A 21,783-nucleotide genomic window follows, 5' to 3' on the forward strand; every position below is an offset into this window, starting at 1 on the left:
ATCATTCCGCAGATATCTCCATATGTTACAATGCTACATGTTATAATGCATAAAACATACTGAACATCTCAATCGACCCAATCACAATCATACGCACGTCTATTTCCATACTGCATCAATAAATATACTAATCACAAAAATACTAGTGGAATAAATATTCCATAACGTACAATGACAATTTTCCATAATAGATCTCTATCGATTATCGCATTAGAATACCGAACAACTAAATTTCTTATCGACCATGCCAATATTGTTGCGTTTTATACATTTGTGCAACATCTGCATTGTAATATACAAATTTGTTGCAGAACACCTCCTCGTTCCAATCATATTTCACTACTCGTAAACATCTAATTGACAAATATTTATAAATGTGCCTATATATAAAAAGAAAAAAGAAAATTTCAGGATTAAAGCATATAATGTATAAAATGCATATCCGTCACCTTAATTGCATCTACGCTAAGGAGAAGAAAGATAAAACTCGAGTGTGAATACACATAACGCGTAGAGTACGTATTCGCCACCCTAACTGCAGCCATACTAAGCAAAAAAAAAACGAGAATTCCTGCATTACCAGGGAGTGATTCGATCAATCGAAAGTGCAGGCGAGAAAAACAGCTGGTCCCAGGGTCACTGGGTTCGTCCGTTGTGAATGGACCCGTACTCGACGCAAAGAACTGGTGGTGGGGGTTCAATCATCGCAATGAATTACAACGAGCCAGTCACCGAGAGTGACTCACTACGCTGCTCTAGCCGCTGCAGCTCGATAAAAGTCTTTTTCTTTGCCCTCCTCGTGCCGGAGGAATTCGAGAGAGCCCCGGGGAGCAGAAAGAGAGGCGCTCAAGGAACGCTAACAGAAGCGGCCGCTTATGAATCATCTGTGTACGCGGGCAAAATGCTTCGGCGAGGGGACACACAGTACAGTCGGAGAACAAGAGGACTTTCGTTCGTCGCGACTGCCAACCTAACGGGATTTCTAGTGCTCTTAATGGCTCCCTGCTAACTCTTTGTTCCTGGGGTTGTATAACTGAATTTCGAAATGGAAATGGGAAATTAGTACTAATTGAGGATTTTCGCTTTCGGTAAGGACAATTTCTTATTTTACTTGTTTAACAAGCTGTGCTGTAGTAGTCGTAAAGCGTGCGTAGTAATTGCCTTGTTATAGTACAGTAGTTGTTTAATTGCTTAGCGAAGCTCATTTTTATTTTCTATGATGTTAATGAATAAGTTTCATAAAATAATTGTTTCTACGACGTGAAGACATTACAGCATCTGTTTAGTTCGGGAAATTTGAAATTACGTGGTTAAAAAATTTTACAGGTAGGAGGCTATCGGCAGAGTCGAAACATTGGTTATTGGTTATGCAACAATGATTCCCCCACCAGGAATGTTATCAGTAATGCCCACTCTTGGCAATTTACTACGCGTGTCTTTCCAAACCCAATCACGAATTAAAATTCTATCTTATTAAATCCAAACCTAACCTAGAATTAAAATGCTTCTTTTTGTTTAGCCGTACCCATCGCTAAGTGGACGTTTCTCGACCTATTTACAATGTATTTGCAACCTAATCTAGAACTAAGATTAATCTTCTATTGCACTGTTTCCGAATCGAACCTAAAACTAAAATTCTATACTAAATTCAAAGCTTCTTTTTATCTTAGCCACCACCGACTAGGACTTCCCCGATCTGGGTACAGAGTATTTTTCGGCACCGACCGAATCCAAACCTAACCTGAAGAATCTAAAATTAAAATCTTATTCTGCCGAAGCCAAACCTAGCCTAAAATTAGAATTCTACTCTAGCAAACGTAAATCTAACCTAAAACTAAAATTCTAGTCTACCAAAGCGAAACCTAACCTAGAACTGAAATTATGATTCCACTCTCGTCTCTTAACCTTTAGCTAGGTTATTATAAAACATTCTAGATCTACTTAAAAAAACACTCCATACCCGATGAAATTCGCAATTCTGACATAACATCAAATCTACGATACATATGTATACATCTAACCTTCAAAGAGTCAACCTAACCTCGCATCAGTGACCAATTTCTATGTATCAGGGCTACCAGACGTTCGTTTCGCGGCGCATCGCCAGAATTCATATCGGCGAGAGAACCGTGAAAAATCGGAATCCACGTGAGCCAGCTCCTTAAGTATCTCTCGGTATCTTTTTTTATTTTTTCGAACCGGTCGCTCTCTCGAGCCGCGCATACCGTGCCAATTATTCTCCGCACGGAAGTTCCACGGCCTGGCGTGAGAGATTGATGCGAGAGTCGATGCACTCGGCGCTTATGTTTTATTCATACCTTTCACCGGGTTCGATAAGAAAATTATATTTAAAGCCGAACGCGGCCGAGTAATGTCGCGGGAAAGGAGAAAATCAATCCGATCCTCGTCTTTCTCGAAAGTCACGCCTCTTTTCTATTTTATTTGGGATCGAAGCTACGATGATCTGAGTTTGGAACTTCGGTTTCTGTAATTTTGTTACTTTGATCGTACATGCGGAGCAAATTACGCAATTATAACTATGACGGATGGGAGACGGTTCAGAATATTTTATTTAAGCTACTATTGTTCACAAATGTGTATATAAACACGAATATTAAACTTCCTTTGGTCCACTGTATGTAGTACATTGCACAGTGGAATATTTAATGTAATATAATTATGTTAAATTAATTGGAATTGAATTAATACGAGTTATAAGTCACGTTCACATAAATTAGGTCTACTATGGTCAGGTTAAATTGAGTCGAATAAATTAAATAGACGTGATCCGTTAAATGCATGATAATTTTCTAATTGAATTTCCCCTGCCTTCTTTCTCTAAACATTTTCAAATTCACAGATAGAAACTTTGCTCCATATTATAGTTGGCGTAGGACTTTCTCATCATGGAACGGTCGGATGATCGGCGCTCGTGAGAACACACGTAAGACGCGTCCTATGCAACCTATGCAATGTTCAACGAAGTAATTAGGTGATTGAACAAAAGACTTGCTGGTTATTACGTCTATGAAAGGCTTCTACGAATTGCTCTCGAAAGCACGTTCCATTAACCTAAGGCACAGTACACAGAAACATTTGATGGATCCACGGGAAATAGTGTCAAGTATTAGCATGTTTCGTAAGATGAAAATACATTTTTCAACATATGATATCGAAACTTGTAAATAATTTAAATATTACATATCAAAATGAAACATTTTCTTCTTCGTCTTATTCCGCATTGTATTCAACTTTTACTATAACGTTACGTAATATATCGCTAACAAATTTAACTGTAAAAGAATGAAAAGTACATTGTAGAAAGTTGTAAAAGTACAGCTCAATTTCTAGCTACTGTACAACTCAGGGAATTTTAATTCAAATTAATTCGACGTAGCCAGTGATCAAGATTTTCGATTAACTTCTTTCTTTTTACTATACGTGTCAATATTCTTCGTTCCTTCACAACTTTAACAGTTTTTTCTTATCGTCCCTTTTATTTTTTTCGAAATCGAAATACCCAACATTTTTGAGAATCGACTGTTCTGAGAAGAGACTGTGTTCTCTTAAGCAGATTACTTTCCAATAATTTGAACGAAACAACAAAAATTAATCGAAATCAAATCGCCTATTGAAACTATAAATTTCTACTATAAATTCCTAGTCAGCTAACGACGATAATTCTCCTTTCGTTTATCCAACACTTTCTTCTTTATCTCAAAAATCCTTGAGATCGACTGACCGATTGCATTCTCCTTTTTATCGAGACAGGCGAGATTTTGAAAACTTGTGGAAATTCAGCGTATAAATTACGACAGTGAAATGAAATTCACGTTCGAAATGGACGTACAACCATAACGCGCAGTCGATAGTTAGCCCGTAACAAGGGACTAGTTCTAGTGAATCATTTCGTCCAATTACGAAACGCATATGACTCGATTGCTGGTCGAACAGCGCCAACTATGTGACGTCGATGCACTAAAATCCTCGCAGAACAGTCACGACGTCACAAATCAAAGATGAGGCACTGTCAAGGTTAGCGATCCTGCGGTCAACGCTAGAACAAAGACAACCCGCCAGCTCGTCTCGCACGCTTAACAACATCTTGCCGTGTTAACCATATTTTGCAACCATATTTTTTATCGCTCGAAAGATAATAACCAGCATAGCGCTCGTAACGTTGGAAAATTTATGAAATATGCGAAATATCAAATATATTGGGTTGGCAACTAAGTGGTTGCGGGTTTCGTCATTACCACCTAATGATAAAACCCGCAACCACTTAGTTGCCAACCCAATATATAAAATACGCAAAGTATACTTGTAATACGTGGCAGATGAAATAATTCTTTGCTGATAAGACACATTGACAAGACATTGATAAGACATTAGACAAATAATCTAATTATAATTTACTACGGTCTTGTCTATTCTAATGGTTCAATTTTAATCGCTATTACGCGTGGACATTGTTACAGTCGTATGGAATTAGTCATTGCTATAGTTGATGACAATGCTTCGCACGAAACGTTAAAGTTTCCCACTCTAACGAAGCATCTGCACTTTGTATGCTTTGTTAAAGACAAGTTGTCTCGATTGACGAACGAATCTACGTTGTTTCTCAAATTATCGTTACGACGATTGTTCTTCCAATTTCTATCATCGCTGAAACGAGCAACAGAAACGCTTGTTCAGAACTTGTAACTTCAAATTCTGTTATCAACTGGCGCCACGTAGAAATCGGCGGGTCAACGAAAACCAACCAGTCGGATTTCTCTCGTGTACTTTTCATATTCGTATTATTTTATTTCCTATCGTACAAAGGATTAAACTATAATCAACAATCGTAACCAGATTGTTGAGAATCGTGGATCTTAATCGCCAAAATAAATGTAAGGGAACACTTAGATTATACTTAGAATTGATATCAAAATAGTTTCAGATTTATCTAATATGTGATTGACAAGATATTCGCGGATATAAATTTGCACGCGCCTCAGCACTCTCTCTTTGTCTCACCATTTCCTATACCACACTACTCGACGAACAGTTGGATTTATCTGTTTTACGAGACGCTGTGCGCGCACATACTTCCACACACTCGTACTCATATATACGTGTCACCACTACGCGGCTAATCTAGTCTAGCACACAAAATTACACGTATCTCAATACAGATAAACCATAAAAGCAACTCCGTTAGGCGCATAATTTATTCGATAACCGAGTGGCCTCCTAAAGGTTCAACTTCGCCTCTGATAGCAGTCAGATCGCTGAAAAATTGCCTGACATTACACGTTGTAACGCTCGCACGGTAGTTTTCACGCCGCCGCGAACCAACCAAGTATCTGGTCGTCGCGGATTTCCAGTTATTTACGAGCATTATTCAGCGGCAGAATGGGCCGCGAAGCTGTAATTACGCGACGCGGAGGCGTGTTCCGCGCCTCGATTCCGCTGCGCGTCGAAAAAATCACCGAACAATCTCTATATTTATCAACGCTCTGGACACTGTTGCACGCTGGAGATCGTAGCCGACCCTCGACACTCGTCGAATCTTGAAAGCGGACGACGCGCGTGTGCTTTCGAAGGGCAGAGTGCAGATGAACGTATGGAATTAACACAGGCTTAACGCACGATAGCGATAATACGTAGGATGATACCGAACCTGGGTAGCAACGAAGCTTAACGCTAACTTTACTAGGCCCGGTCGAACGACCGAATTTGAAATTCAATCTGAGATCGTACACGTTCATCGTTATTTCTTTTGTTCGTCCAACTTTATGTAAATTCTTATATATTGTCTGACCGATCCATTTCTTCCTTCCCTTTTCTTATTTTTTGCTTGTTTTTTAACGCGACAGGTCGTTTAACCGGTCGATAAATTTGCATCTTTTTCTAAGGTTCTCCGACTGGCACGTTGACTCTTCTGAACTCGGCTAAGATGTGACGAACTATAGTTGCATGCATCTGAATGTGGTATGCGTTTGCTTCGTCGTAAGCACTCGAACAATCCGACAGAGCCCGTGTCAGGTAACGCATAAACACAACGCAGTCTTATCGGATACTTTGAAGGAATACTTTTCAAGAATAAATTTCCTTCGCAATGATATTTTTTATAAATTGAGGGTATTTAAATGGAGTATCGTCTCGAGGGCCACAGAGTGCAGACGGAAGCCTACGAGAAACCAAATACGACAGAGAGCGAACGAATCTCATAATATTCGGTATATCGGACTTGTAGTTTGTTTTAACGCCGAATATGTCAAATATTCAGTGAGAAGATTAGCGGGAAATATACAGAGAATACAAGCGAGGAGTGTTGAGACGAACGAAATTCCAAGTTTGAAAACGAAGGAATTGAAAATGAGGATGATCAGTTGGACTATCGTCCCTCCCTTATATCGCGTATAAAAATGAAAATATACGATCGATTGCTTTATTATTGGGTTGGCAACTAAGTGGTTGCAGATCCTGTGCCTGAAAGAGTTAACAGGCAGTTAAATGGTAAGTCCATTTTCAAGCGTGATTTATGGTTTCTAAAATTGACTTGTAAGATTGAACGATAATATAAAGGAGACTTCATTTCGCACAAGGAACTTGAGAAGCTTCATTTGTTTTATGTATAAATAGTATAAAGCTTCATTTGTTCGCATAGATGCCCATGGCATAAAAATGATACAAATATTGGATTGGCAACTATGTGACTGCAAATTTTGTCATTAGGTGGTATTGACAAAATTCGCAGTCACTTAGTTGCCAATCCAATATTATTTATGTAGTATCGGTGGAAAAAGGCCTGTGGTGGTACTCGATAGCAAATACCACCGCTCGACACTAACTAGCGTCGGACGACGGTAGCGCAGTGGTTAGCGCCTTAGGTTGCGAACGTTCGGAACCCGGGTTCGAATCCCGACGACCGGAGTCCGATTTTTCTTCCACGATACAAAAAATTGGAAGAGCGGCCTACTCAGCAGTGACATCTACAGCGCTTTAAGCAGCTCAAGATACTATTTCTTTCGGAAATAAAAACAACGTAGTACAAAGTAGAATAGAAGAAGCTAAGAGCTTTCGAGTCACAGAGGTTTCCACTTGTCCTTTCGTGTTCCTCGTGGCCAGTCCTAACGAAAGCTGGAAGAAAGGCGGCGACATGGAACGACTGGCCCCTCTCACGTCTCGCGACGCATAGAGAAGCTAAAAGGTTGGCAACTAAGCGATTACGAATTTTGTCAATAGATGGTATTGACAAAATAGGTGGTATTGACAAAATCCGCAATCACTTAGTTGCTAACCTTTTAGCTTTTCTATGCGTCGTGAGACGTGAGAGGCCAGTTGTTCCATGTCAATTGGTGGTATTGACAAAATCCGCAATCACTTAGTTGCCAACCCAATAGAAAAGCTACATAGGTACGATACGAGTTGCAACAGTTAGAAGTTTGACTTGCAATATATCTTGGAGATAAACAAACAGATATTTATTTGCATGGGTGGGATAAAAATTGAAATTTGACAGGGATCTTCGAAACTTTAATAGCTTCGTATCTCCAAAATTTGTAACTTTCAGATCTTCGCATCTCTGTTCGTCGCAACGAACATCTCGATAGTCATCGACGACATTGTATCGCGATAATCTTTAAAATACTAATTTGGGTTGGCGACTAAGTGATTGCGAATTTTGTCATTAGGTAGTATTGACATTAGGCAGTTTTGTCATTAGATAGTTGGCAACCCAATAAGTACTCATCATGTCGTTGAATACGCATGCACAGTTGGAGGATCAAAAAATTTGAAGATTCGACATTTTATTTACATACTTATAGTCTATGCTGTCATACTGTTCGAATTAATTCCGTATAATGGGGAATTTATCGCGATATTATCGAATGAAAATGAAGTTGTACGGTTCTCATGGAACAGGCGAAATTTCCATGCAACGAATTTAATGAACATCGACAGTCATTGGGCGCGCTCTGGCACGACGGCCTACTTCGGCCTGGCGCCAAGCGTAAAACGGGAAAAGAATCGTACGATTCTTAGCTGTGCAATGTACGATCGACTCGATCAAACGATCGTCGAGCTCTGTTTCAGGTGAAACGTTCGACTCTGTTTCCTTATTGCCATATTTCCATTAACAGTTTCCTACGTTTCGATATGGAAATCTCGATTCAACGTTGATCTTTGGTGATGGCAAATTTTTATTTTCATTCGTGGGAAATTCAAAGGCGCGCAAATCTGCAAAATATCCAACATAGAGTGTTTTACTTTCTGTAATTTCAAATTTCAATGTTGAAAATGACAACGCGAGTTCGCGCTCGCTAACCATACGCAGATGCGCTAGTTACGATAAAAAGTAACTAGAAGATAGTTCTAGATATAATCGATAGGTTTAAGATATTCCTTTGTTTTTATCCCTAGCCCATGTAAGAAAATGCAATAAAGGTTTTTCGGCTCAGAACGGTGTAATAGATTTATCCAACGGATAAAATAATAGCTATTGCGATCCTAACCTCTAAATACAGAAATAACAACATTTAATAATCCACGGAATAATTAAACTCGATTCATTTTTTCATCGTTGTGTATTTATATTACGAATTATATAGGGTGATTGGTAACTGCTGGTACAAGCGGAAAGGGGGTGATTCTACGCGAAAAAAGAAGTCGAAAATATGGAATAAAAATTTAAAAAATTAAAGAAATAACGTCAATCGAGACAACGATCTGCAGTGAGATCCGTTCTAACGAGACGCGATAAAGTGCACGCGTACCGACCGAAAATTCAAAATCGATTTTTTCGAAAACAAAGCCTCGAACGAAAAATTTTTATTCCATATTTTCGACTTCTTTTTTCGCGTAGAATCACCCCCTTTCCGCTTATACCATCAGTTACCAACCACCCTGTATAAGCGTCCATTAGGGATATTTGGTAGAAATAAAAATTTCCATTTCTTCGGCTACGCCCGTAAAGATAACCGTATGGAAACTCCCAACAGCTGAACCATCTTTCTATCGTCGTGTTTCTTCTTCCATCAAACTGCTCGATCACTGACTCGTGGCGAGCGTACGGTGTGGAAGGCAATCGGGTCGAATCGATGTTAGATAATCGCAGTTTTCCGATTCAGAGGCTTCAAAGTGGCAACCAAACCGGCAAAAGAAGGTCGCGGAGAATATATTTCGTCGTAATTATTAATTCTTACATCGATCGTAATTAATCGCAAACGCTGAACAGACGGCCATCAGAAAGACGACAAAATGTACAATGTGTTCGAATTTTTAAGGTTCCAACAAGTTACACAGATGAAATTTATTTTTCAACATATCGGTATTTACGTAGAGATCGGACTTTCTTAATTAAAAAAGTAATGTTATTTGAGAGGATTACTCGTCGATGAGAAGCAATTGGGAAGATCGTCGAGGTAAATCATGGAATTGCACGAAAGTAAAATACTGTGTGAGAAACTGAGTGTTTTTGCAGTAATTGGTAATTGACAGCTACGCGAGTAGATTTGTACAGATTGATTGGGACAGTTGTTGAACTAGTAGCTAGTAGGTTAGCTGCTAGAACGGAAACTTGCTAGCGGCGAAAGAACTCGCGCGGTTGGAAAGCATCGTTGTAAAGTAAATCCGTTTTTCAGTGTATTTGTGCTGCGATGGTTTTTGTAGAGAATAGGATTTTTGTACTTTTTAACTTTCGAATGGATAAAACTTTGGCTGTTTGTGTCGTCAGATGAAAATAGAAGTCTACGAAACTTTGAATCTTCAGATTGTCGAGATTCGTAGAATTTCAGGAAAAGGGATCTTCGAATTTTCAGATCCTCGAGAACTTCAAGATTCTCAAATTTCGGATCTTAACTTTAGGATTTCGGAAATTTTGCAACCTTAAAACCTGATCTGAAATTTTCAGGTATTACAAATTTCTTGAAAAAGTTCAAAACTTGCCTCACATGTTCGATATTATCAAAAATTTAAACGTTCAGATCTTCGAACAACATATCAATTTTGAAGCCTCCGAACCTTTAAATTTCATAACTTGAACCCAGTTTTCAAATGTACAAATTTTCAAACCTTCGAGTCTTCAAATCTTGAAATGTACAAATTCTCAAACCTCCAAATCTTGGAATGCTCAAACATTTATAAACCTTCAAACCTTCAAACTTGTATACTTTATATATCAATCCTTCAAGATTTGAAATTTCGAAATGTGCAAATTGTCAAACCTCCAAGTCTTCGAATATTCAAACCTTTACAAACCTTCAAACCTTCGAATCTTGAAATGTACAGATTCTTAAACCTCCAAATCTTGGAATGCTCAAACATTTATAAACCTTCAAACCTTCAAACCTGTATACCTTCATACATCAATCCTTCAAGACTTGAAATTTTGAAATGTGCAAATTGTCAAACCTCCAAGTCTTCGAATATTCAAACCTTTACAAACCTTCAAACCTTCAAATCTTGAAATGTACAATTTCTCAAACCTCCAAATCTTGGAATGTTCAAACATTTATAAACCTTCAAACCTTCAAACCTGTATACCTTCATACATCAATCCTTCAAGACTTGAAATTTTGAAATGTGCAAATTGTCAAACCTCCAAGTCTTCGAACGTTCAAACCTTTACAAACCTTCACAAACCTTTACAAACCTTTACAAACCTCCACAAACCTTCAAGCCTCCGATACCATAAATCTTCAAATATCTGATAATTCCCAAATTTCCAACGTTCCTCTCAACTTCTCAAACCCGCAACATCTGTAAATTTTATAATTTCCACGCGTAACGGACCATTTGCCCTGCCTCTCTCAATTCCAACCCGCCATCTACGTACAACAAACAAGCTAATACGTAGCTCTACCGCTACAAAATTTCTATGTAGCACAAACTCCGACAATAACGCTAGAATCTTTGTCTTTCTAACCTGTTAGCCGAACCTGTCGAGGTTCGCACGAGCATCTCCGGTGTACGGTACGCGGTGTAACGTGTCTACGTAGCGGTCACGTGCCGGGCCGGGTATCCTCTCCCAGAAAGCGGGCTATGCCTCGTGCCGCGGCACAGATCGACGCGGAAAAATGCGCGTGGAATAATGCGTGCAGCAGGACGGCGCCAGTACGCGTTGCCCCTCGCTCCTCTTCCTCCTTGAACGACGCCGCGCGTCTCGCACAGACGACTGTGAACGAAGAAGTGGGGACTAAGGCTCCAAAGGAAGGGTTAAGAGAGAGGCATGTATCATGAAAGAGCAATAGAGTTGCGCACGAAAGTATTCCAACACTTGTGATTTTTCTTCATCTTATAGTTTCAATGTTACTTTATCATCAATAAAAGATCGTTTAAATACATTTTTATGCAAATTTCATATTTTTTTTCCCCATCATATAATTCATTCCGCTGTCCTCGTCGGCTCTACGATGACCCGGAACTGATGTCACATTTCGATGAATATTATTAAAATATCGATCATTTTTAAATACGGGTATCCGACGATAGTTAGGTATAACGCGGTAATTAGGTTCCGGAAAAATGTATTATACGAAACGAGGAACTGACGCGAAGTAGTGTTGGGTTGGCAACTAAGTGATTGCGGATTTTGTCATTAGGTGGTATGGACAAAATCCGCTCGATTTAGAGCAAACTTGAAATTGTTCGAGTTGTGCCATTATCAATGCCAAGTTACGTAGAAAAGCACCGTGTACTTTTGCACATTTTCTGAACATTTTCCTATTATGCACGTTCTGTGCGATTTGTCGCTTTCGAGTTTCCTGTAAATCCATAGAAATCTGCAATCTGATGATGGAATACCTTGTTAGGTCTAGAGATTTATCTTCTAAAAAATGCCTGATGTAAGTTGATATGTAGCTATACTAAATCATTTTATATATTTTCTCCGCGTGTAAAAGAGAATAAAAAACAAAACAAAAAATTCAAAATTGATACACTAAGAATAGTAATTTTTCTGCTAGCAATTTTCTACCATATTGTCTGCTATAGCAATCTGTTTCGTGCCATATATTATATCCGTTGCTCTTATTAAATGTAAATCCATTTTGTTAAATTACTATGTCCTTTTTTTACGCTCCTTATTTTATGAACTTTCTCTTGCCCACCACTGTATGTTATTATGCACTAAATTATCTTGTAATTTATATCACATATATATATATATATATATATCACATATATATGTGTGGCATGATTATCATTATTATTATTATTATTATTACTACTATAATTCGTATCTGGTGTTCAGAACGATTCGAGTGATTTCTCGTCGATTCGTTCGACAGCTACCGTACGGAGAGGATTCGATGAAAACAGCTCGTCGGCGTTTTTTCGAGGCCGACAACACCGCGGAGAATGATCAGAACGAGCAATCCCATGCGGAGGCGCCGCCACTCCGAGAAAAACGATCTGGCGAGCAGACATCCGAGACAACTTGCTTTCTTTTTCCTGCCCTTCCCTCTCCCGCCTTTCCAACAACCGCTGTCGTCCACCCTGTTTCACTCCGTCTCTCCACTTTTCATTTTTCACTCTTTTTCGTCTTGATCCGTTTGTCGCCTTTTTTGCTACTCCCCCCATTTTTCTCCGTTTTTCCCAGTTAACCCTTCCCCATTCTCATTTGCATTCTATTCTTCGGCTTTTTCATCCTGGTTAAGTAGCTTCTTCTATATAGTCCTTGCGTCTTTCTATTTTCTCGATCTTCTGTGATAGATGTAATGGCGTGTAAAGAAAAAGTTGAAATTGATACGCTTTGAATTTTAGTAATCGATGTGCTGAACATTTTTCTATCATATCCGTATAGTAGATTAGAAATTTAGGTTAAATTTTACTTTACGGGTCGAAAAATTGTCCATCTTTTTATTCGCCTTCTTATGGTTCTTGGATCGTAGAATCTGTAAATTCAAATTTTAAGGCGCGCAATTCACCGGTACGGAGGTTGCGATTGTGTGAAACTCAGCATTTTTCGGATATTTTACACGGTACTTACACGGTACGCCTGATTGCCTTTTATCCATCATCCGATTGATCCACAGGAATAAGCATTAAACTGAACTTTGTCGGAAATTAGTTTGACTAGCCTAATCGAAGGATAAAGAATAGTTCAAACCGAATTCGGTATTCACGATTCAAAATGCCGCCACAAAATGGCAGTCATCCACGGGGATTTCTTTACAGCGGCTCTGCCCATTGGATAATCATGGATAAAAACCAATATGGCGTCGGTGCAAGGTCTAACCTAAAATCTAACCTGGAACCTAACCTAAAGTAATCTGAAAATGTACCTCAGCTTTATATAGACATGTAACTTTCGAACCAGTGTGTTCCGCGTCTTAAAACTTACATTTTCAGATTCTACACGTCGAAATCTACGAGGTTGCGAATAAAAAAGCGAATAACTTTGGTCCCCCAAAGCGAAGTTCAGCCCAAAGGAGGATGGTAAAAAATAGCCAATTTCTGTGTCGTTTTATAGATTCCAAGGAATTATAAAACATAATTTTTTACCGGAAAGTTCCAAAAGAGAACAATCGAAATATAAAGCCAACAGAGCGAAACATTGGAAATCGTTAACTTCGACTAATCATAACTTCGTAACAAACGATTTCGATGAAATTCGAAAATTCAAATGCTGTTTTGTACATGAAAGTTGATACTTTTATCGTTATTTTGTGATTACTATGCCAATTGTATTATGCCTAGTAAGGCAAACTATAAATATTAAGTCTAAAAAAAAAAAAGGTGTTACACGATGTTCTTTTCTTTATTGGACAGTCTGTTACCAATTTAAGTATTTTTCCATTTAATTAGAAATTAATAGACGGAATTTGATTGTGACTTTTTATGAAAAATTTATTACGTTTTACGGTCGACCGATGCTGTTTTCACCTGGCAACGGGCAAAGTATCGAAAGTGAGGAGAGGTTTAATGATTATTAGGCTTACGCAAAGGGAGGCAAATTTCTCGTTGGGAAATTACATCACGGTTTGGTGAGTCGTGTAACGATTGTCTCAATTTCTCGCTATCTTTCCATCGACTGAACTTGACTTTGATTAGGGAAGGCTATTCTTGGAACAATTTTCGTAAATATCTTTGGCCACGAAGGAAGTCCCACGAATTTATCTTATCTTCATTGAACCCAATTTAATTCTTGCCGGACCGTCGCGTCGTCGTGGTGCCATCCTTCAGATGGTTTCGAAATTTAATGGCTGCTCTTCTAAAAAAATAACCTAATCACCGTTCAACTTCAGCTTTAGGAGAAATAACAACGTTTAAAGTTTCTTGCTTTCAATAATTTTCTAAATTTGAATCGTCATAGATAAGCCAATACTTTTTACCGTTTCAGAATTTCGGAAAAATCTCAAAGTATATTAAACAATGTTGCAACAGAAATGAGAATTATTTCTTTTTCTTTTTTGAAGAAATTAATAACGAAATTTCACCATTAATTGTGTACATGTATGTGTATTCTTCTCAGTATGTGTACACTTCCAAATTTGAGAATCACTATTTGGAATCTGTTACATCTTGCTATTGCATAAATCCAGGAGAAAGTCACGCAAGTAAAAGTAGGGAAAATCGATGAAATTATGTACCCAAGACAAGCATCGACGAATTGGTTGGGCACCACAAATTTCAAAAAGCGTAGCTAACCATTTCAGCCTGCGAATGGCTCGTAAAAATAACATTCACGACCAGACCTTGAAGATACATATTGTATAATACCAAGTTACCTAAATAATTATATTAACATGGAAACGCTATTAATATGTAACAATTTTTGAAATTTACGGCACCTGTAACGCTACTAATAACCATATACATATTACATCTTAACAATCTACTATGTATCTTTAATCTACTCACCAATAACCTGATCTCAATTTATCTCCAATAGAAATGTCCACTTATAAAGACAGTATCCCCTAATCCCTAAAATCCATCTATTAGGAAAAAAAGAACCAAAAAGAAAAATAGAAGAAAAAGAGGGAGAGAGAAACCTAACCCCAACCTAACCCCAAACGTCACACATGAAAATCTGTCCATTCATAGATCAACAAGGAATTTGCTTTGGATAGAAAATTTGCAGAAAATCATCGAGCGAATCGCGCGGAACGATCAGGGGCTGGGCCCAGGCGATCACGGGAGCGTTTTACCATTAAATGGAACCAATCGGCCGGGCGACATTTGTCAAGGGAAAGGGCGCGTCACTTTCTCCGCTGTCGGGAGTAATTCAACCACGAACGCGAGGAGCCAGCAACGCGACGGCCCTCTCTTCCTCCCAAAAAAAGGGGAGGAACATCGGCAGTGGCTGGTCACGAAAATAACTCAGATCGATTTTTCAGCGGAGGCTCAGCGGGTTTCCAAAAAAGGACACAAAGGTGCTCTTGTGCGCGCACACGTCGTTAACCTACAATTTTAAAAGCCGGTCAACTCTTTCCACCTGAATACTCGTCCAGCAAGTGGATCGTCCTGCCCGCAGGTGCACCCGGATCGAAAAGGCTTGACGTTCTTTCAAATGAAATCTGTGTACAGGACGCCTGGAGTATCTTACCGCTTTTGAATTTCGCGCCAATTTTAAAAGGGCCGATTAGAACCGGGCGCGTCGATTCGTTGTTTGAGAACGATACGACTTTTTAGGGGGGAAAAACGTGTTTCTCTGGGGTAGATGGACGTTTTCTGAACTTTAAATTTCGCGTCAATTTTGAAGGAAATATATCATTAGAATCGGTTACGTCAACTCGCTGATTATGAAAACGTGCTTTCTAAATGAGGTCTCTGTACAAGATGCGCAGAGAATCCTACCGCTTTTGAATTTCGCGCCAATTTTAAAAGGGCCGATTAGAACCGGGCGCGTCGATTCGTTGCTTGCGGACGATACGACTTTTTAGGGGAAAAACGTGTTTCTCTGGGGTAGATGGACGTTCTCTGGACTTTGAATTTCGCGCCAATCTCGAAGGGAGTAATTAAAACTAGTTTCCTCGGTTTGTTAATTATGCGCAAGATTCAGGAAAAAGACCTGTTCTTCGGATTCAATTAGAATTCTTCAAACTTCAAATTTCGCGCCAATTTTGTAGGCGGTGATCGAATTTGGAGGTCTCGGTTCGTTGATCACGAACAAGATTCAGAATAACAAATTTGTTTAAGGTCAAATATCCGACATCGAGCAAGAGGAGATCACTTTCATCGCTACCTCCCTCGCAAGGAATTAGAAGAAGGAAATAAAAAAGTAGAGAAAGAAAGAAGTGAGAGTGTCTCCGGGAGGACGTGAACCTTCACGTAACGAGGCGATCGAGTTACTCAGAGTCGGAAGCTGTGCTTCGGCCAATTTTATCGGCGATCGATTTTCTATTTCCCACGGCTCCGCACGTCGAGCCAGTATTTTCTATTCCAAAAATAGAAAATCTCTCGCTCCAAGCAAATTAGATCCGATCCGAGAGAATTTATAGAAATCAACGACTCTAACTTTCTAACGTGTTGAAATATTTTTAAAAGGTTGACATATTAGACGAATATGTTATAGCATAATAATAATCGTACACATTATATCGCATATATATATATATATATATATATATATATATAGATACAAGAATATACAGAAAAAGTATTGGATTAAAGTGATGAGAAAATAATTTGTCACATGTTTTGATACAAGTCGATTAGGAATACGATAAATAAGATGAATATAAATTAAGAGTAAAATTAAATATGGTACATAAAAATATAGATATTTTTTAATGTATCGAAAATGAAATAGAAATTAAACGCGACACAGTGTAATAATAAAAATATACATATATATTATGTTATAACAATTCTTAGAAAGCAGCTGGCAGGAAGGGCAATAGCTCGAAAGGGAAACGAGGGGATTTATTAGGGGCACGTTCCGAGTATTTATTAAATATTCCTGCTACGAGCCGGCTGGCTGGTAAGTAATAAAAATTACATTCGAACGAACGCGACGTTTCTAATTGTCGTATTTATTGAACCTCCCGTCGAAGGCGCTGAAAGGGCCATTCAGCAGAGTTCAGCCAGACTATTCGCGATTTCCTCACACCGAACACGATATCGCGCCAGACCCCTCCGTTACCCCATAAACACTAAAAATACCCGTGCTATTACCTTCTTCAAACACTAGCGCCTGCTCCATCGTATTCTTTCGGAAAAAATCAGAGAAACAGAGGGTCGAAACAAGTTGTTGGTAAATTGGCGGGAAATTTGAAATTCTTACTAACATCGTCAAATAATCTACATACGTAAATATTATCGTGGTTATATTCTTTCGTTGTATCGGGGCTTATGCATATTTGTATAGTCTCTTCGATAATGTACATATATGGAAATGTATTTGTACACAGATAGTTAAAATATAAATTCAATTCAAAAGGAGAAGAGAGAAATTATTAGATCCAACATGTCGGAAAATCTTCAACTGTAAAAAGATATTTAGAAAAATCCTTGAAATCCTCAAGTGGTACAATATCTTACATTAGAGGAGAAATATTTTGCAAAAAAATCTCTGGAAACTTTGAAACAGGAAATCATGAAATACTAAACACGTGAAATGTTAAATACGAGATCCTAACCTCTAAAAAAAGATGCTTGTAATTGGCAATTTGTGTAAATAATATTTTTAGGCAATTTTTAAGAGATCTGGCAAATTTGTAAATAGGAAATCATGAAATACTAAACACGTGAAATGTTAAATACGAGATCCTAACCTCTAAAAAAGGATGCTTGTAATTGGCAATTTGTGTAAAAAACATTTTTAAGCAATTTTTAAGAGATCTGACAAATTTGTAAATAGGAAATCACGGGATACTAAACACGTGAAATGTTAAACGCGAAATCCTAACCTCAAACGAGAAATATTTATAATTTACAATTTGTTATTTAACAAATCGTCTTATTATCATTTAACTTTCAATCGGTAGGGAAGAAAAAGTATAAAAACACAGTATAAATTACATAATAGTTTACGTAGCTGTAGCATGTGTGAATTTACTCGTAGAAGGTGAGCTTTTTTCGCGGATAGAATCAAACTATCGTTAAAGATACCGTGGCCACCGGAAGAGCGACGATTAGGATTGCTAATACCCGAGAGATAAATGTGGCAAGCCGCTAATTAAGAACGTCGATAGATCACGCTTCGGCTAATGTCGAATTTTGCATATCGCCGCTCTGTGGGAAAGATCGATCGCTATGCACACGATCGGCTTTGTTAATTAAAAGAAGCAACCGATCGCTGAAACACTTTCTTCGGTGATTTTATTTCAACGAAAATTACGTAATGCAGCGGCATTTACATCGTTAGTTTCACGGTTGAAGTCGAGGAGGTTAATTGTTTGAAGTATTGTTAATTACTATTGCGTAGTATGTTCGAATTTTAATGAATATTCAAACAGTCATTTCGTAGTAGTAACGTGTACACTTTGCTAAATATTTGATTCTAGGTGTTGGAATTTTGGCGCACTCGAGGAGCTTTAAGCGTTTCGTATCTTCGAAGATATTCAAAATTTTGTGTTTATAAACGTTGGCAAATGTTCAACTAATACGTTTCCCAAATACTTGGATTGTAGCGTTCCGGATACGAAAATATTAGGTTGTCCGAAAAGTTTCTTTCGTTTCATAAGATGATAATAGATGAACAACAATTTCTGTTTTGTATTATTTTATTGAATTAGGTATGAGTCAATTCGTTCTATTTCTATTATTATTAGCGAGACTACAAGTCTAGTACAATCTTCGTTTACGTAAGTGTGCATTTAAAAAATTGGTGACTAAGATATCGAAAAATTGCAACGGTTTAAGTTCGAGGATATCAGGGCAATAACTTTGGAAAGTGAAACATTCAAATGTCCAAACATTCTGATTACAATATATCCATTTTCAAAATATTGCAATGTTAACTTTGAACGCTTGCAAATTTTAATGTTTCTGTCGTCGCAAGTATGGAAATATTCTAAGCTAAAATAGTCGGAATACTTGAAACTTGCAAATATTTACGTCGTAACATCGCAAACGCGAAAATATCCCAAGCCAAACGTTACACAACTTTCCAACAGCCGATAACCCAAACGCGTAACTCTCAAACTTCGTCAAACATCGAAACAACGAACGTTGAAACTGTGAAAAATGTTTCTAATTCGTAACGAACCTCGAAATATCCCACTCTATCAACAAAAAAAAAAAGAGAAACCACCCGCATATTCCATCTAGGACGACGATTCAAACTCTAATATAAAATTATTGCATTGATCGTATATACCGGTGATAATGATCATTGTTTCTCCAAAGTGGTTTCTAAACAACGACGATAAATCGTGACGACAATGGCTGCGAATAAAGTTGACTCTGAGAGCCCGACGATTATCCTTCGTTATCGTAGCTAGTTATCCCGTTGAACTAGAAGAAAAAGCCAGGGATGGGCGAACGTTGCAATTCAATTGTTCGAGGCTGAGGCAACTCGCTAATTACAAAACAAACGCGGCGATTCCGCGTAAATGCGCGCGTGTGCTTTCTAATTACGTGCACCACAGCCCGTCGTTCCACCGCATTAATCCGTCGAGTATCACCGATGCAACTGCGGTTATGAGCTTAATCCTCGTATTTAACGTGAATGAACACACAACATGGCGCCTAATCCCCTTTACCTTTTTCGTTTTGAGCAAAGATATTAGGTTGGCAACTAAGTGATTGCGGATCTTCTCATTAGGTGGTAATGACAAGATCCGCGATCACTTAGTTGCCAAACCAATAGCTACAGTTGCGGGCCATGTTACTAAAAATATCTATATACCATGGAATTATCTTTAGAAATATATCGTGTATTTATGTACGAGACACCTCGCATGATATTATAGTAGTAAAATGTATAAAAGTGATTTGAGAACCAACGTGGAAGTTTAAAAATGTTTACCGTGTTTGTAAGTTAGCTTGAAAGTTACATGGCGTATAAAAGTTAGTGTACAGCCATGAATAGGTAAGCTTAACCGGTTGCCGATTTCTGACGAGTATACTCGTTACGAAGAAATGACGATATTTCGTGCTACGACGAGTATACTCGTCGGGCGTGAAATGTAGTTAGAGTTCGTCGTTTAAACAGGAATTTCAGTGAAAAATAAAGTATATTTCTTAAATTTGAAGATGTTCCGAATATTTGCAGATAAATTGGAATAAATAATGCTACTAATGAGATTTCAGAATCTTTCGTATAAGGAATCAAATTTTCTCTTACATTTTACCAAGAAATAAAGAAGTTCCTACCATAAATGTCTAAATGCAATTAGTTTCCAAATTAACCTTATGTAATTAATACGAAACAGTAACACGGTAAATGACCCATCGAATACGATAAATTCTATTCCAAATGTTTCCTTCTTTTTCCATAAAGACAATAAGTAACCAACGTTATTACAGGTTCTCAAACATCGCATAAAAAGTGCGTAAAGGCGTTCGAGTACTCCCCTGAACCATTGCACACGGAATATCCCAAACGACGAACCGTTTTCGTTTTTCAAACAGTCACATCGTATTATACGATATCTCGAGCGCGATGCAGATTTCACGAAGACACACGCGAATAATAACCAGCCCGATATCCTCGTCTCGTTTCTATTATTAACGATCGACCTTAATTTCACGTGCGGTTCGAAAACATTTGCCTCGGCAGTCACCGTAGGGCCACAGTTTCCAAGTAGTCACTGGTCGCCATCGCGTTAATCGTTCTCCCAGTCTTACGTACGTGCCTAAGAACAATGACGGCCAATTGACGTAATTAGAACGGCGGGTTTACAGTACGAATCAAACGCAGCTGTTCGCCCGTGCATATTACTGCACGCATAATACAATTCGCCGCGTTTCGTCCTCAAAATTCTCATAAAGAGTGGCTAGCTCTTCCTACAGCGAACCATCTCATAGCCTTGTCCGTAATTTCTCATTCCTTCCTCAATTTTTCCAGCCCTTGAACATGTTGGAAGTTGTTAGAAGCTGTTGAAAGCTGTTGGAGGCTGTTGGGAGCTGTTTGGGGCTGCTGGAGGCTGTTGGAAGCTGTTGGAAGCTACTGGAGGCTGTTGGAAGTTGTTGGAAGCTATTGGAGGTTGTTGAAAGCTGTTGGAAGGTGTTGGAGACTATTGGAAGTTGTTGGAAGTTGTTGGAAGCTGTTGAAAGCTGTTGAAAGCTGTTGAAAGCTGTTGGGAGCTGTTAGAAGGTGTTGGAGACTGTTGGAGACTGTTGGAAGTTGTTGGAAGCTGTTGAAAGCTGTTTAAAGCTGTTGGAGACTGTTGGAAGCTGTTGGAGGTTGTCGGAGGCTGTTGGAGGTTGTTGGAGGCTGTTGGAGGCTGTTGGAGGCTGTTGGAAGCTGTTGGAGGCTGTTGGAAGCTGTTGGATATTCATTGGCTAAACGAGCGTCGAATATGTCTCGGCTAAACGAGCATCGAGTGTGTATTGACTGAATTAGAGCATCGAATTGCTTCGTCTAATCTCCACTGAGTAATTCCAACCACAATGAACATGGTAAATTACCATATTATACGGCAATCCACGATTCGATGATTCGATTCGTCCGATCTGGCAAGCCGAAGGTTGCAGACAGCGTTTGTACACGATGGAGCGGATTTTTTTATTAGTAGGCGGCGTCTTTTTTATCAGCGCTGCTCTTTTTTATTAGCAGGCTGCGTTCTTTTTTTATCAGTAGATTGCACAGTCGTAGGTTTACGAATATGACTTAACCCTTTACACTGCTATGTCGAATGTGACGCGACATCAGTTTTTATCTCAGGAGCTCCTTTGTTT

The 21,783-nt window shown here is 38.6% G+C and overlaps 1 protein-coding gene and 1 long non-coding RNA gene across 6 annotated transcripts in view; one reads left to right on the forward strand and one right to left on the reverse strand.

Moving 5' to 3' along the window:
* LOC117232852 (pleckstrin homology domain-containing family G member 3) overlaps window positions 1–21,783 on the reverse strand; it is a 94,184-nt gene that overhangs the window by 28,159 nt on the left and 44,242 nt on the right. The gene's annotated exons all lie outside the window — the stretch shown is intronic.
* On the forward strand, window positions 437–1,493 carry LOC117232860. The gene is made up of 2 exons (XR_004493208.1): window positions 437–1,088; window positions 1,327–1,493. It is a non-coding gene; the product is annotated as an uncharacterized LOC117232860 (long non-coding RNA).

This window comes from Bombus vosnesenskii, unplaced genomic scaffold (genome assembly GCF_011952255.1).
Source record: "Bombus vosnesenskii isolate JDL3184/JDL3185 unplaced genomic scaffold, Bvos_JDL3184-5_v1.1 scf7180000013293, whole genome shotgun sequence".
Classification (NCBI taxonomy): Eukaryota; Metazoa; Arthropoda; class Insecta; order Hymenoptera; family Apidae; genus Bombus; species Bombus vosnesenskii.